This window comes from Anomalospiza imberbis, chromosome 10, assembly GCF_031753505.1.
Source record: "Anomalospiza imberbis isolate Cuckoo-Finch-1a 21T00152 chromosome 10, ASM3175350v1, whole genome shotgun sequence".
NCBI lineage: Eukaryota > Metazoa > Chordata > Aves > Passeriformes > Viduidae > Anomalospiza > Anomalospiza imberbis.
The window spans coordinates 2,169,481-2,182,026 of record NC_089690.1 but is presented as its reverse complement, the minus strand read 5'-3'; positions in this window follow the sequence as shown (position 1 = coordinate 2,182,026).

The following is a 12,546-nucleotide window of genomic DNA, read 5'->3' as shown; positions in this document are numbered from 1 at the left end:
TCCAGCCCTGCCCTCTGGCAGTGGAAGCCATTCCCTGTGTCCTGTCCCTCCATCCCTTGTCCCCAGTGCCTCTCCAGCTCTCTCCCCTTCTTGCACTTTACTGCATGTGGGATAACCTTTAAATTCCCTTGTAGGTACTCCAAAAATCTTAATATTGTGCCTAAATATGTTATTAAACATTAAAATTAAAAAATCATCTGCTTGTATTATTTTTTTTTCTTCACTTCACTAGTGGCCACCTACATTTACCCCAGGAGCAAACACTGGACAGCGCTGGGAAAAATTCTCTAATTGTGGAAGAGAGTTATTACACCTTAATTATAAATTTGGGCAGGAGAAAAGCTCTCTCCCAGCCCCATTTCCTCCCAGTCTTTGGAGAGGAGGAGTGCAAGGTGTGTGAGTGTCAGATCTAATCAATCCACAATGTCCTTTGGAAGTTGGCATGAATTCCAGGTCCCTCACTTTGTGCCTACCAGGAACACATTCAGTTGGTCCTGATTTCCTCACCAGATCCTCTCCAGAATGGACATAGGGTTTATCCCGAGCTTGGATAACCTCTCACGGAATAAATCCCCAATTTCTCTTCAGCAATAAGCTCCACAGCATCAGACTAAATTTAAATGATGGCAATAATCAGAAATCCATAATATCCCGTGATTATTGCCGAGCTTTGTTTACTTCTACAAACCTAATGCCATCTGATTAAATATCACCATGTTTATACATCACACTCTGGAGTTCCTCAAACAGCAGAAAATGAGATTGACTCTTCAACAGAAAGTGATAATGGGATGCAAATCCATCCATTCCCAATGTAGCAGATTGCACTGTTTGTCATGGATGTGGATCTCCAACACTGGCACCAAACACGTCCCTAACTGGCTCACAGCTCATCCAAAGTGCTTCCATTTAATATATTTATCCTCATGCATAATTGATTGAGATTTCTTGCATAATTGTGCCTTTTTTTAATGAGTTGAATGGTTTTAGTTCATCAGTGGGGAATGGTGTGGGAATTTAGGCAGGAAAAGTCATGACCACACAGACACTGAATAGACTGCCAAAAAAATCCGTGTTCAGCAGAAGAGATTCGCTTTCCATGAATTATGTTCACTCTTAACCAATCTGCTGAGAAAGGTCACAACCAGAACATGGATCAGAATTTTAAAAATAAAATATTTCTATTGACCTTCTCCCTTCCTGTCGCCTTTCAGGAGCACAAATAATCAACAATACCAAAGTGTTCTCCTTAGGGACCATTCCCCTTATCCGTGATCAAACGACTCTTAAGCTGAATTTTCCGTCACAGGGTATTTCAATCTCTGCCTGTGCTGTCTTAAAGTACACAAAAACTTCTGTCTAGGCTTACAAAGAAGCCTAAATCAAGATTCACTGAATAATACAAAGCTGATCAAATCTCCTGTAGTGAATAAATGAGAAGCAGAAATGTTTGCTTCGTTTTCTGGAAGAAAGCATGGAAAGGAGTCTGTTGGGCTGAGAAAGGCCCAATCCAACAGCTCTGTCCTTAAACCATCCCTTTTCCTGCGATGCCTTCAGAAGTAGAGACCAATCCTGGCAGAAAATTCCATGACACGCAAATCCATCCTTATTTAGAGTTCCTGCAGTCTTAAATCATCCTAAACACATATTATGATAAATTAGGACTCCCCTAACAGTGCTAAACTATACCCAACACAATATTTCTTCTAAATTCACAATTTGCTACTAGAGCCTTCCAGGTTCTCAAAATCAATTTTAAAAACCTATTTTCCTTTTTTTTTTTCTTTTTTTTCCCCTAAGTTCAGAATTAGAAGCCTTTCCTAAAATTGCAGTGATGCCACCACAGTGATGATCCCACAGTGAAGGAAAAAAAAGGGACAAAATAAACAGCAGCCAGTGGCTAAAGCAGAATTTTTCAAGACCATTCAATGCTGGGCTGTAGAATTATCCCCTCACACAGAGGATTTATAATTTCAGGCACAAATTCAGGTAATTATGGCTATAAAGAACACTGAGGCTATTGAAAGTTTAAAAGACCATAGAAAAATGGCAAATCTGGGGAGAAATCACCTGGGTGACTCACAGAAATGTGTGTATTTGTCAACAACCTATTCAGAGCTTCCCAAAATGTTCTTATTTGCCCAATTTCCTCTCTATTTTCCTGTTATCCATGAGGGTCATCACATCCCATTCATTGGGTCAGGCAATGCCAACATTCCTGGTGTATTTAGTTCACCTGATGTATATTTTGCTGAAGTTTTGAGCACAAAAATACCTTTTTTTCATATTAAAAAAATATTAATGCATAGGAAATGTAATGATCTTCTAATAGCACAGTTAATTACTGAAATTTTTTCCTATTAGCAAAATGTCATTAATGCCTCCCAACAATGAGCTCAGACAAATAATAAGAGACATTTTTAGATGTCTTGTCCAGAATGTTGTGAAGATAATGATAAATAGACATTCTCAAGTGTGGAAAAGATAAAAATCTCTTAGTCCTTATTGTTTAGTCCTTAACTATAAGGAGAAAACAAACTCCTAATGGATTTTGACAGATAATGAAGTTGCAGAGATAAAAAAAAAAAAAAAAGTGTTCTGGTTGTCTTTGATGTATTGTTTCTTGAGGTGGTACCAGAGTCTAATTTTGCTGCTAAAATTCCTCCCTGATAAATCACTCGGTCGTGACATTTAAATGAAGGCAAAAGGAAGAGGCTTAAAATTAAGAAGTCTTTATGAATATGTTGTTGCAGCGGATAAATGGATTTATAGCAACAGCACAAAGATCAATAATTCTATTAAAATGGAGAAGTGGTTTTCTCCTTCACCCCACAGCCAGTGGGCTGCAGGTTACTCTGAAAATACAGAAATGGGATAAATTGAAAAAACATCAGAATTAGGGCACTAAAAGTGGGAGTATTTGGGGTTAGGATACCTTTAATGAGTGCTGCAGTTACTTCCTAAAGTATCAGCAATCCAGATAAAATAAAGTTGGGGTTTTGCTGTCTGATGTTAAATCAATTCCCAAAAACAGGAATGAAAATGAAACCAGCTCCTCCACGGAGCTGCTTTGAGCCAGAGCAGCCAAAATCAATGGGATGAAGGTTTGGAACCGTGCCACAGCCCAGCTCCCCACACCACAAACCACGTCCAAACAATCCATGGACACAGAAAAACTTTGCGTTCCCTGCTGGGAGGAGCCACTGGAGTGACACATCCCCAAAACCACTGGGGAAAAACGGGAATTAAAGTGACAGAATTGGTCCCACACTGACTTAAACTTGTGGGGTTTTCTCCTCTTGCTCTCGGCAGGGCTGTGGAGTCAAGGAGGAATCTCCAGAGAGGAGAGCTGGATATGAGCCCATCGAACATGGGGATTCACTTCAGCTTCCAAAATTGCAGGGAAGGACATTCAGCCCACGGCCCGTGGGATGAAGGGTGTGGGGGATGTTCCTGCCCTCCACCCAAGGTGGTTCATCCCCCTGTGAGAGCTTTGGAAGAGCCTCTGTGCTTAAATGTGGCTCCAGGGGACATGGAAGTCAAATCTTTATCCCAACCTGGTTTATCATCCTGCTTCCCAGCCCCATGGATAACACCTGCTCATTACCTGCACCAGAGTCCTGTAGTGGGAAGTTCTAACCCAATTTAAACCTTAGAACTGATTTAGAAATTATAACTTCACCTCTGAACCTCAGCAGAGCAGCAAAGGACTGCGCAGTGGGGGCAAATCCCTTTTCCTGACAGAACTTCCAGAAAAATAATCATTTATTTCCCTGGTTTTTGTCACTATTGGACATGAAATGAGTACACAGAAGCTTCGTAAGTTCAAAAGAGAAAAAGACTTAGTTTTAATAAAACATCTGGTATTTATGGAATTCCAAAGGTGACCGTGGATGGGAGGATGGAATTACCACCTCTCCAACCACACTGGTCCAAAGATCAATCAATCATTTCTCTCCACCCACAGAGAAATATGTAAACTATTCTATTTATACATGAAATTATATGGAAACTCTGACTCTCAAATATGTGAACATTATCAGAAGGCTAAAGAAGTTTCATGAGAACTTTAAAACTTTGAAAAGAACTATAAAAGAAAACTTGACACTTTTAAAAATCAGGGCAACATTTTTATAGCTCCGACTGCCACGGGGTTCCTTCTCCTGGTTCTCCCTGTCTCCCATCTCCCATTTCCAAGTCTTTTCCTACTTCCTCTGCCTGGAGTTTCCCAATAAGTCCCTTCTCCCTCACAGTTCCACTCCACAAGGGCCTGGAGTGACAGCACAAGAGGAGTGGCTTTAAACTGCCAGAGGGCAGGGCTAGATGGGATTTTGGGAAGGAATTCCTGCCTGGGAGGGTGATGAGGACTGGCACAGGCTGCAGCCAGCAAGGGTCACACCTGACAGCATCATCCAACTGCTTCTGCTGTGACAAAATAAACTTCAACTAGACCTACATCTATTTCTTATCCACCTCACAGCTAAAAATCCTGATCCAGGAAAGTCCATAAATAAATTTCCCCTAAGTACAAAGGAGCCCATTCCTTTCCATGAGGTCATCCAGGTGTTGAATAATCAGATATTTAGTCCTTGCAGAAGGGATGTGAAAGCCTCCAGGATAAACAGGAGCTCTGAGGGAACATTGCACCCACATGAACATGATATTTATCTGAACCTGATGCCTTGAAAAGCTCAGTCACACAGAAATAATCAGAGCTAGGGCAGTGTTGAGATGAGATAACTGCTTTAACCAGCACAGAGCTGCTAGAAATATACTTTCAGCAACAATTTTCTTCATATGTCCTGCTGATAAATTCTCTGGGCAGAAACCTTCTCATTTTTCCTGCAATCAAGCACATCTGTTTCCTTTCTATTTAAATTTTTGATATTGAAAAGCAGATTCTTTTGTATTATTTAAGCCTCCAGACTAACCTTGGCTTTCAGAGAAGTCCGATTTTTGTGTCTGAAGCTCACAGGCCCATCCACTTGTGCCACCAGTGGAAATCTGAAAGGGAAAGTTCAGTGGCTGACAATCCAAATTAAAATGGTTCCCTCCATTTGAAAGGATGTGGAATTTTCGCCTAGATTGAGTTTGACACTGTATCACTAAAGTGAATATAATTCACTGTGATCTCTTTACCATTTAGAACCAATGGCCCATTCATGTGTAAATGCACAGTTAAAGGGGGGGGAAAAGTACAGCAAAGACAGATCATAATGTCATCTGTATCCAAGCAATCATTTCCATTGTGGTCCTGGGATAAAAGGAGAGGTAAATACTAAACAGAAAGAGGATTGTTGTTTTACAGGCATTCAGGAATGTCCATTTCAGAACAAAATCCAGTCACTCACTGTATTTAAGTCTATAGACATGGGAATTAAATTCTGTTTAATACTGAATCCCACCTACTCTGCAGCCACAAATTAAACATCCCTGCAGGTGATAATCCTGGATAATTTCCCACTAAAATATCCCAGAGCAGGAACCCTTAGATGGGAGTGTGACCAACACAGTGAAACAGCATCCTCAGCTGTGGATTCCAGGTGTGGTCTGAACAGGGGAAATGCTTGAAAGACATTTCCTTGTCTATTCACTAAGCCAGAAGCCAAGCCTAGGGTTAAGTGAGTCCTACAGCACTAAGGGAATAAGGAGTGACTGATATAAAGAGTAATTTTAAAATTATAAAGTAGGAAAATAATGAAGGCCAGTCCTCAAATCAAATAATCATCGGGGCACAAATAAGGGGAAATACCATCCAAGAGACAAAGGCAGAAGCCTCCCCTCTGTCATGATTTTGGTGTAAAAGCACTGATTTGGTTACAGACCCAGGTCTAAAGGTTTTTAGACACCACAGTTTCAACCCTCAGTGCTCTTGGGTGTGAACCCTGAGGCTCTTCCTGCAGTGCAAAACTTTCCACAGTGTTGCACTGGTTTGAAAAGTAAAATATAAATAAATAAGCAAGCATAGGAATCACTAAAATGGGCTGTAAGTAATCTTTCCCTTTCTTCAGTGGTATTTAGGTGAGGGCCCAAGAGTTTTATCCTGCAAGTCCTTCCCAAACTGAAAAACTGGGGAAGGGACTGGGTAAAAAATTCCATAGGATTTTTTACTGGGGAAAAAATCCCAAGTCCGAGCTCATTAGTTTCTAATTTCTCCTTCCCTGCCACCATTTCTAATCTAGATCTGATTTTATGGAAAAGACTGCACTCTCCAAAGGGTACAAATTGTGGGAATTCACTGCTGGAGAGTTTTGCTTCTGTCCAGCCCTGCCTGGCTCTGACTGCTGCTCGCTTTGGTACAGTTGTAGATGATTACAAGAGTCATTAAGCAGCATAAAATCATGCATGCTGACTAATTAATGTGGAATTGATTCTCCTTTTAGTTTCATTTTTTATGCCTGTTGAACTCCACTGGAATCAGTAAAGGCAAGCTCAGTAAAGATTGCAGTAAAATTGATGTAAGTGAAGGACGTCGGGTTGGAGTTTAATGAGTTATAAAATCCAAAGAAACAAAGAGAGAATCAAACTTCCAGCTCCATCCATGTATTTATTGTAATTGTACGTGATCAGGAGCGTTTGGGAAATCTCCCTCAATATCAGAGTCCAAGTGATGCACTGGAGGCTCAGTAGAGGAGAAATGAAAGCTCTCAGAGTGATATAAAAGGGAATGAAAACCCCAAAAACTTCAAGCTGAGGCTCTGGAAGTTTCCATTCTTTACTCCACCACAAACCCTCTCCAGATTTACAAAGAATCTTCCCAAGCTTTCCTTCCATTTGCCAAGGGTTGCTACCTTCATCTCCTTTCACTGCCCGCCTTCAGTGCTCAACCCAGTCTCTGTCCTTACAGATCTCAAGTCTAAATTGGGAAGTTCTAACCCAATTTAAACCACAGAACGAATTTAAAAATAAAAACTTCACCTCTGCACCCTGCTGTTAAAACTTGAGCCAACCAACATTTCTTTGGTTTCCTTTCTCCCTCATCCCACACTGCCCCTCTCAGAGCAGAGTTTCCAAACTTTGGTTAAACACGACATTTTCAGCCACCCCAGGAGTGTCACCATGCTGTGACACATGAAGTGGGGCTGTCATGTCACATTATGGGATGTGACACAACACAATTTGATGGGCAAGCCTGATCTGACACTGATATCTCAGGTTTTAGCTTTTCTATTTCTCAGATTCTGTGCTGCTTTAGTGTGTGGGTCTGAGCTTCATATTATGGGATGGTGAGCTCTATGTACAGAGCAGGGAGACAAAACAATTCCTTCTCCAGCTGGGCACCAAGGACAAATGATCCAAATCTCAGGCCCAGGAGCACAAACAACGTGGGCTGGAGAGAGGAAAACAAGCAGGATGGGACTGCATGGGCTAAAGCTGGAATGGGACAATGAACTCCAGTGTGCCAATGGAGCAGAGCTGATCACAGCGAGAGCCCCCGGGAGCGCTCGTGCATTTTGGGACCATTTGGGTTCATCTTGGGTGCAGCCCTGGCTGGGCTCTGGTGCTGCCCAAGGTGGATCCAGAGGAGATCCTTTTAATGAATCCCTGCTTTATTCTGTAACTCTGCCCAGCCTCTGCTCTAGCTCAGCCTTCTCAAGGCATCAACGCCACAACTCCCAGAGATTTGTGTTTATCCAACCACGAGCTCATGTCCCTCTCACTGTGAGAGTTGCACACTAAATATTTGCTATTTATCTATTTCTTTTTTAGATGTAGATTCAACCCTTGACCTTTCAGGGCTGGCTAGAATGGAGCAGTACCAGATTTGCCTGCCGTGATTGTTTTGACAACAGTTTTGCTGATGATAGGATCAAGTTGTTGCTGTGCTCAAAACCAACCTGCTCTGTACAAAAAAATGAAGTTTGCTTCAAAAATAGTTGCATTTTACAGTCTTAATTATATTAGAGCTGAATAGAGCACGGCTTTCATCCCCATTCCTTCACAATTTCGGAAAACCAAATTAGAAAAATTAAAGCACTTCAGAAATTGTTGATTCCTCACAGAAAAATAAATAAATAGTCAAATTTCTAAAAGCTGTGCTTAAGTTTTTTACCCTCCAAGGCATTTTCTGTGGATATATCATGGCAGCTTTGTCTCAGATTCCCATCAGAAGTCATCTCCAGCAATTAGGCACAAAAACAGGAATATTTCTGTCAGACACATTCCATGATAACCACAGCAACGTATCCAGGCAGCCTCTCCTTAGGGCACATCTGTTTTTTAAATGGAAATACACCCAGAATGAGCTGAATTTTCTTCGGCCTCCCAGGTCAGAGAAGGTGCGGGAAGGCTTTTTTAATCCAGCCTTACTCATCCATTACAGCTCCATAAACTGTATTTTTCCTGAAGAGTCATCTGGAATTTATCACAGGCCAAAAATGGAGCCTGGGTAATTGGTCTAAAGAGGTTTCTTATTTATCCTCCCCATTTTTATGTTTAATACGAATTACCCACTGCCAATCTCTCCAAATCACAGGGGAGATGTTTAAAAATCAATTTTTCCCTCATCCCTGGTAATCAATGGGATTATTTTACCTTTGACAGCCGTTTTGTCAGGGAGGTTTGAACCAGATTCCTGCTTATTCCTTCAGACAAATTACATGGATTCATCCCACTGGAACATCTGCGGCACCAAGGACTGCCTAAATCGCCCACCAAGGTGTGTGCACAGCTCATCATTCCCTAAATTCTGCTGTAGGACCTTATTCCCTTGGATAAATCCACTGTCTGCTTGCATCAGTGGGGAATTCCTCAGTGCCAGCAGCTGGATTTGCATCCAGCAGAACAATACCCACACATTCCTCAGATCAGACCAAGAGTTTTGCCCAAAAAATCCAAAAATTGTCTCCTGCTTTGGGCTTTAGGTTTACTCCATATGGAAAAATGACCAGAAGTAATTCTAATATATTTTTAAAACACCATGATCCAAGTCAGTGTTCAAAGGGAATTCTCTCAGAGGGGCTTTTTTCCCCTCCCAAACAGCAGCTGCTGACTCACTCAGCTATTAGTTGCCAAAATTTATGACACCAATAAAATGTTGAAGTCAACCTTCCTTGCAGGATGCAGCTTGGGCTGGAGAGCGTGCAGTCAAAATCCAGGGAAGTGGAACAGGGAGAGGGATCCTGGGATGGTCCCAGCCATTCATCCCAACCAAATCTGAATGCATTATTCCTCTTGGCATGCTCCAGGTGGTGTCAGGCCTAGGGAGCTGAATCCCAAGGGATTTGGGCTCATCTACAGCTCTGGCACAAGCTGAGGGGAGAACAGAGTGAGCAGGAACCAGGAAACTGCTCAGAAAGGGCTCCGGGAATTGCAGAATATCCTGAATTTGAAGGGATCCACATGGATCGAGTCCAGCTCCTGACCCTGCACAGCTGACTGAGGTGGGAGTGAGGGTTGGAAACTGGGGTGGGGCTGCTCTTCACTGCAGTCACCAAACTCAGGAAAACCATGTTTTCCCTGGAAAATCCTAAGGAATCCGAGTTTTGTTCAAGCATCTCCAACAGACAGAGTCCAGAGCCACTCACAAGACATCCATCCTCTTCACAGCCCTTCCTGCCTCTGGCCTCTTTATGTCTGATTAATTTGATTTACACTGATTGCATTGCTTGTTAGGCAAAAAGGTGTGAGCTGAGTAAGTATAATTTAAAAATATAATAATGATAAATAAAATAATGGTAAAGATAATAAAAATATAGATATAAATATAATAAAATATAGTGATGAATATAATATAAATAATATAGTGATAAATATAATAATAAAAATTAGTGGTAAATATAATAAAAGTAATAATTAAAGATATCATTATAAAGACTTCATAAAAATATTATAATGATAAATGTAATAATAAAAAATATAATGCTAAATATAATGCTAAATAAAATAATAACCCTGCACTCAGCAGGTCAAGCACCACATACCAAGCTTATCCCTGCCAGTAAATTAAAATTAAATAGCATCCATTTGGTGAGAGATTTAGATTAAACATTGAGAAGGAATTCTTCCTCCCTGGGAGGGAGGTGAGGCCCTGGCACAGGGTGCCCAGAGCAGCTATGGCTGCCCCTGGATCCCTGGCAGTGCCCAAGGCCAGGTTGGAGCAGCCTGGGGTAGTGGAAGGGGTGGAATTTGATGAGTTGTAAAGGTCCCTATCAATCCAAACTTTTTGGATTTAATGGAAATGGTCCCCACTCTGTCAGTGGAGACCAAGAAGAAATTAATTACTTAAGGGCAGCTTGAGCAGGAGGCAAAGAGAGTTGGGATGATGTGCTGGAAGCCAGGATCCTGGATATTTCACCGTCGGATGGGTCAGACATCAGCAGTGACTCAGGCTCTGAGTCAGCCCCTGCCTCACGCTGCTGCTGGGGCCTGCAAGAACCACCTCACGTGAGCTGGAAATTTCACTTCATTAAGTAACCCACACACCCTAATTGGTGATGTTTTATTCTGTGCCTCAGCCTCTCTGGGTCACCTCATGCTCTGCAAAGCATCTGAAAAATCAAAGTCATTCTATCCTCCAGGAACAAACGTTGCAGGGCTGTTTTTACTGCACATTTCCAGGGGAGTGGGACATCACTGAGGTGTTTCATTAACTCCAGGGTACTCTTCTGACTGTTTAGTTGGCCTGGGAGGAATTTCCAGTGCTGTGGAATTATCCAAAAGAGCCACAACAGGAAAAGGGGGATTTCTATTTCAGGAAGCCAGTCCCCAGTGCGCAGGCAACTGCCTGAGCTGTTCTCCCCTTAATGAAGACACATTGATCATCTGCAGGAGCTTCTGTGAAGCACTTCTGTGTTCTCATGGCATCCGATTGGAAAAATCTGCCTGGAAAGTGGTGGAGTCCCCATTCCTGGAGGGATGGAAAAGCCACAGAGATGCTGCACCTGGGGATTTGGTGAGTGGTGAGGCTGCCAGAGCTGGGGCAGTGGTTGGACCCAGTCCAAGAGGACTTTTCCAACCTGAAATTCCACAGTTCTGTGACTCCTGAGACTGCAGGAACACCACACCACTTCTGGAGGAGTTTCTGCTCCCCAGCCCTGTGATCCCCTGGGATACTGGAAGCAGCTCCCAAGGCAGGAATTCCCAGCATTAATCCAAATCCACAGTCCTGGCTCCTTGAACTGCCTCCAGCCGTTGATACAAGCCTAACAATCTTGTTTAGGTATTTATAAACCATTAATAAATCATTAAACACTAATTATATTTCCTTTCCTTCCCCTTCCATTCGAGCTGCTCCTCTTGCTGTCCCTTCCTGCTATGAATATTTCCAGCTCACATTCCAAGGAACTATTCCATGAAGGATAGCTTTTAAATCATTTACCACTAACAAATGCTCTCAGCTATCCTAGCAGACAGCATCTGTTTATTTAAATGATCTGAGCGGACTCATTAATCCAGAACACACAATAAAATTGTCACTTTGGGTCAGGAAATGCTGTTTCCAGCCTTGACAAGGCCCAAGGAAGATCAGCTCTTGTGCTGTTAGGGATTTATTCAGGGAAGTTGGATCTACCAGCTTTCCAGATATGGATTTTTGCAACTTTAAAAATACTCGTGGCTGTTTTTTGCCTTCAGAAGTGGTGTCACAGCAGCCACTTCTGTTTCCAGAGGATTTTTGCTCCACTATTTCCTCACATCTTCATTTCCTGCGGCACTGAAGCCCTCAGAAGCACAGAGCTGACACAATAAAATGTGGAAGAAAAAGCTTTTCTTGACCCCAGAGAGATTCTCCACTGACCAAGGTGTTTAACCTGTGCTGGCAGTAACAAAAATCAGATTTTGCCTAATGGAGGCATCAGGAGACTGTCATTTATTTTGCCTTCCTGGCTGATGAAAATATTTCAAGCTGACTCTTTTTCTGCAAGAGCAGTTCCCTCTTATTTTGTCACTGAGCTCATCCTAACATTTCATAACAGAGGAATGCTGGAAGTAAAAAAAAAAAAATGGAGTTTTGTACTTCTCCTTTCATGAAGAGTAAAGAAAACTCCCTGATATTGCATTTCAGATATTTTAAATTTGTATTTTCTTTCAGAAAAACAGAAAGCCAGAACTTTTTAAGCAATTGAAATGTGTTCTCACATAGCAGCTTCATTGGGATTTCTAAGCTCTGATTATCCAGGTTTTAGTTCACGTTTTTATTCCCACATGAGAAACCCACCCTGATTTCATTTTCATCATATGCAAAAAAAAAAAAGTTTGTAGAAGGAAAAAGAACCTTGAAGGGAGACAAATTTTCAGTTTCAATGCCTTGACTCAAAGTCAAACTTGTAAAAACTGCAGTTACCATAAATTCATCAAAAGGCAGTGGAATTGTGTATAATGCAATATATTGAATTTCTGAAGCCAGGAGGTTCAGAATTTGGGGTTATAATTAGAATATAAGCATTAATATTAATACTGGCTACAGAAAGCAGCAAACTCCTGAAAACATCATCTGTAACAGACCAGAGGTCAAATTTTGTGCCTCAGGTTTGTTTCAATTCCTCCCAAATAATCAGGAATTCCCCAGGAGCTGTTTTACATGGAGATAACTCTGCAAGAGACACT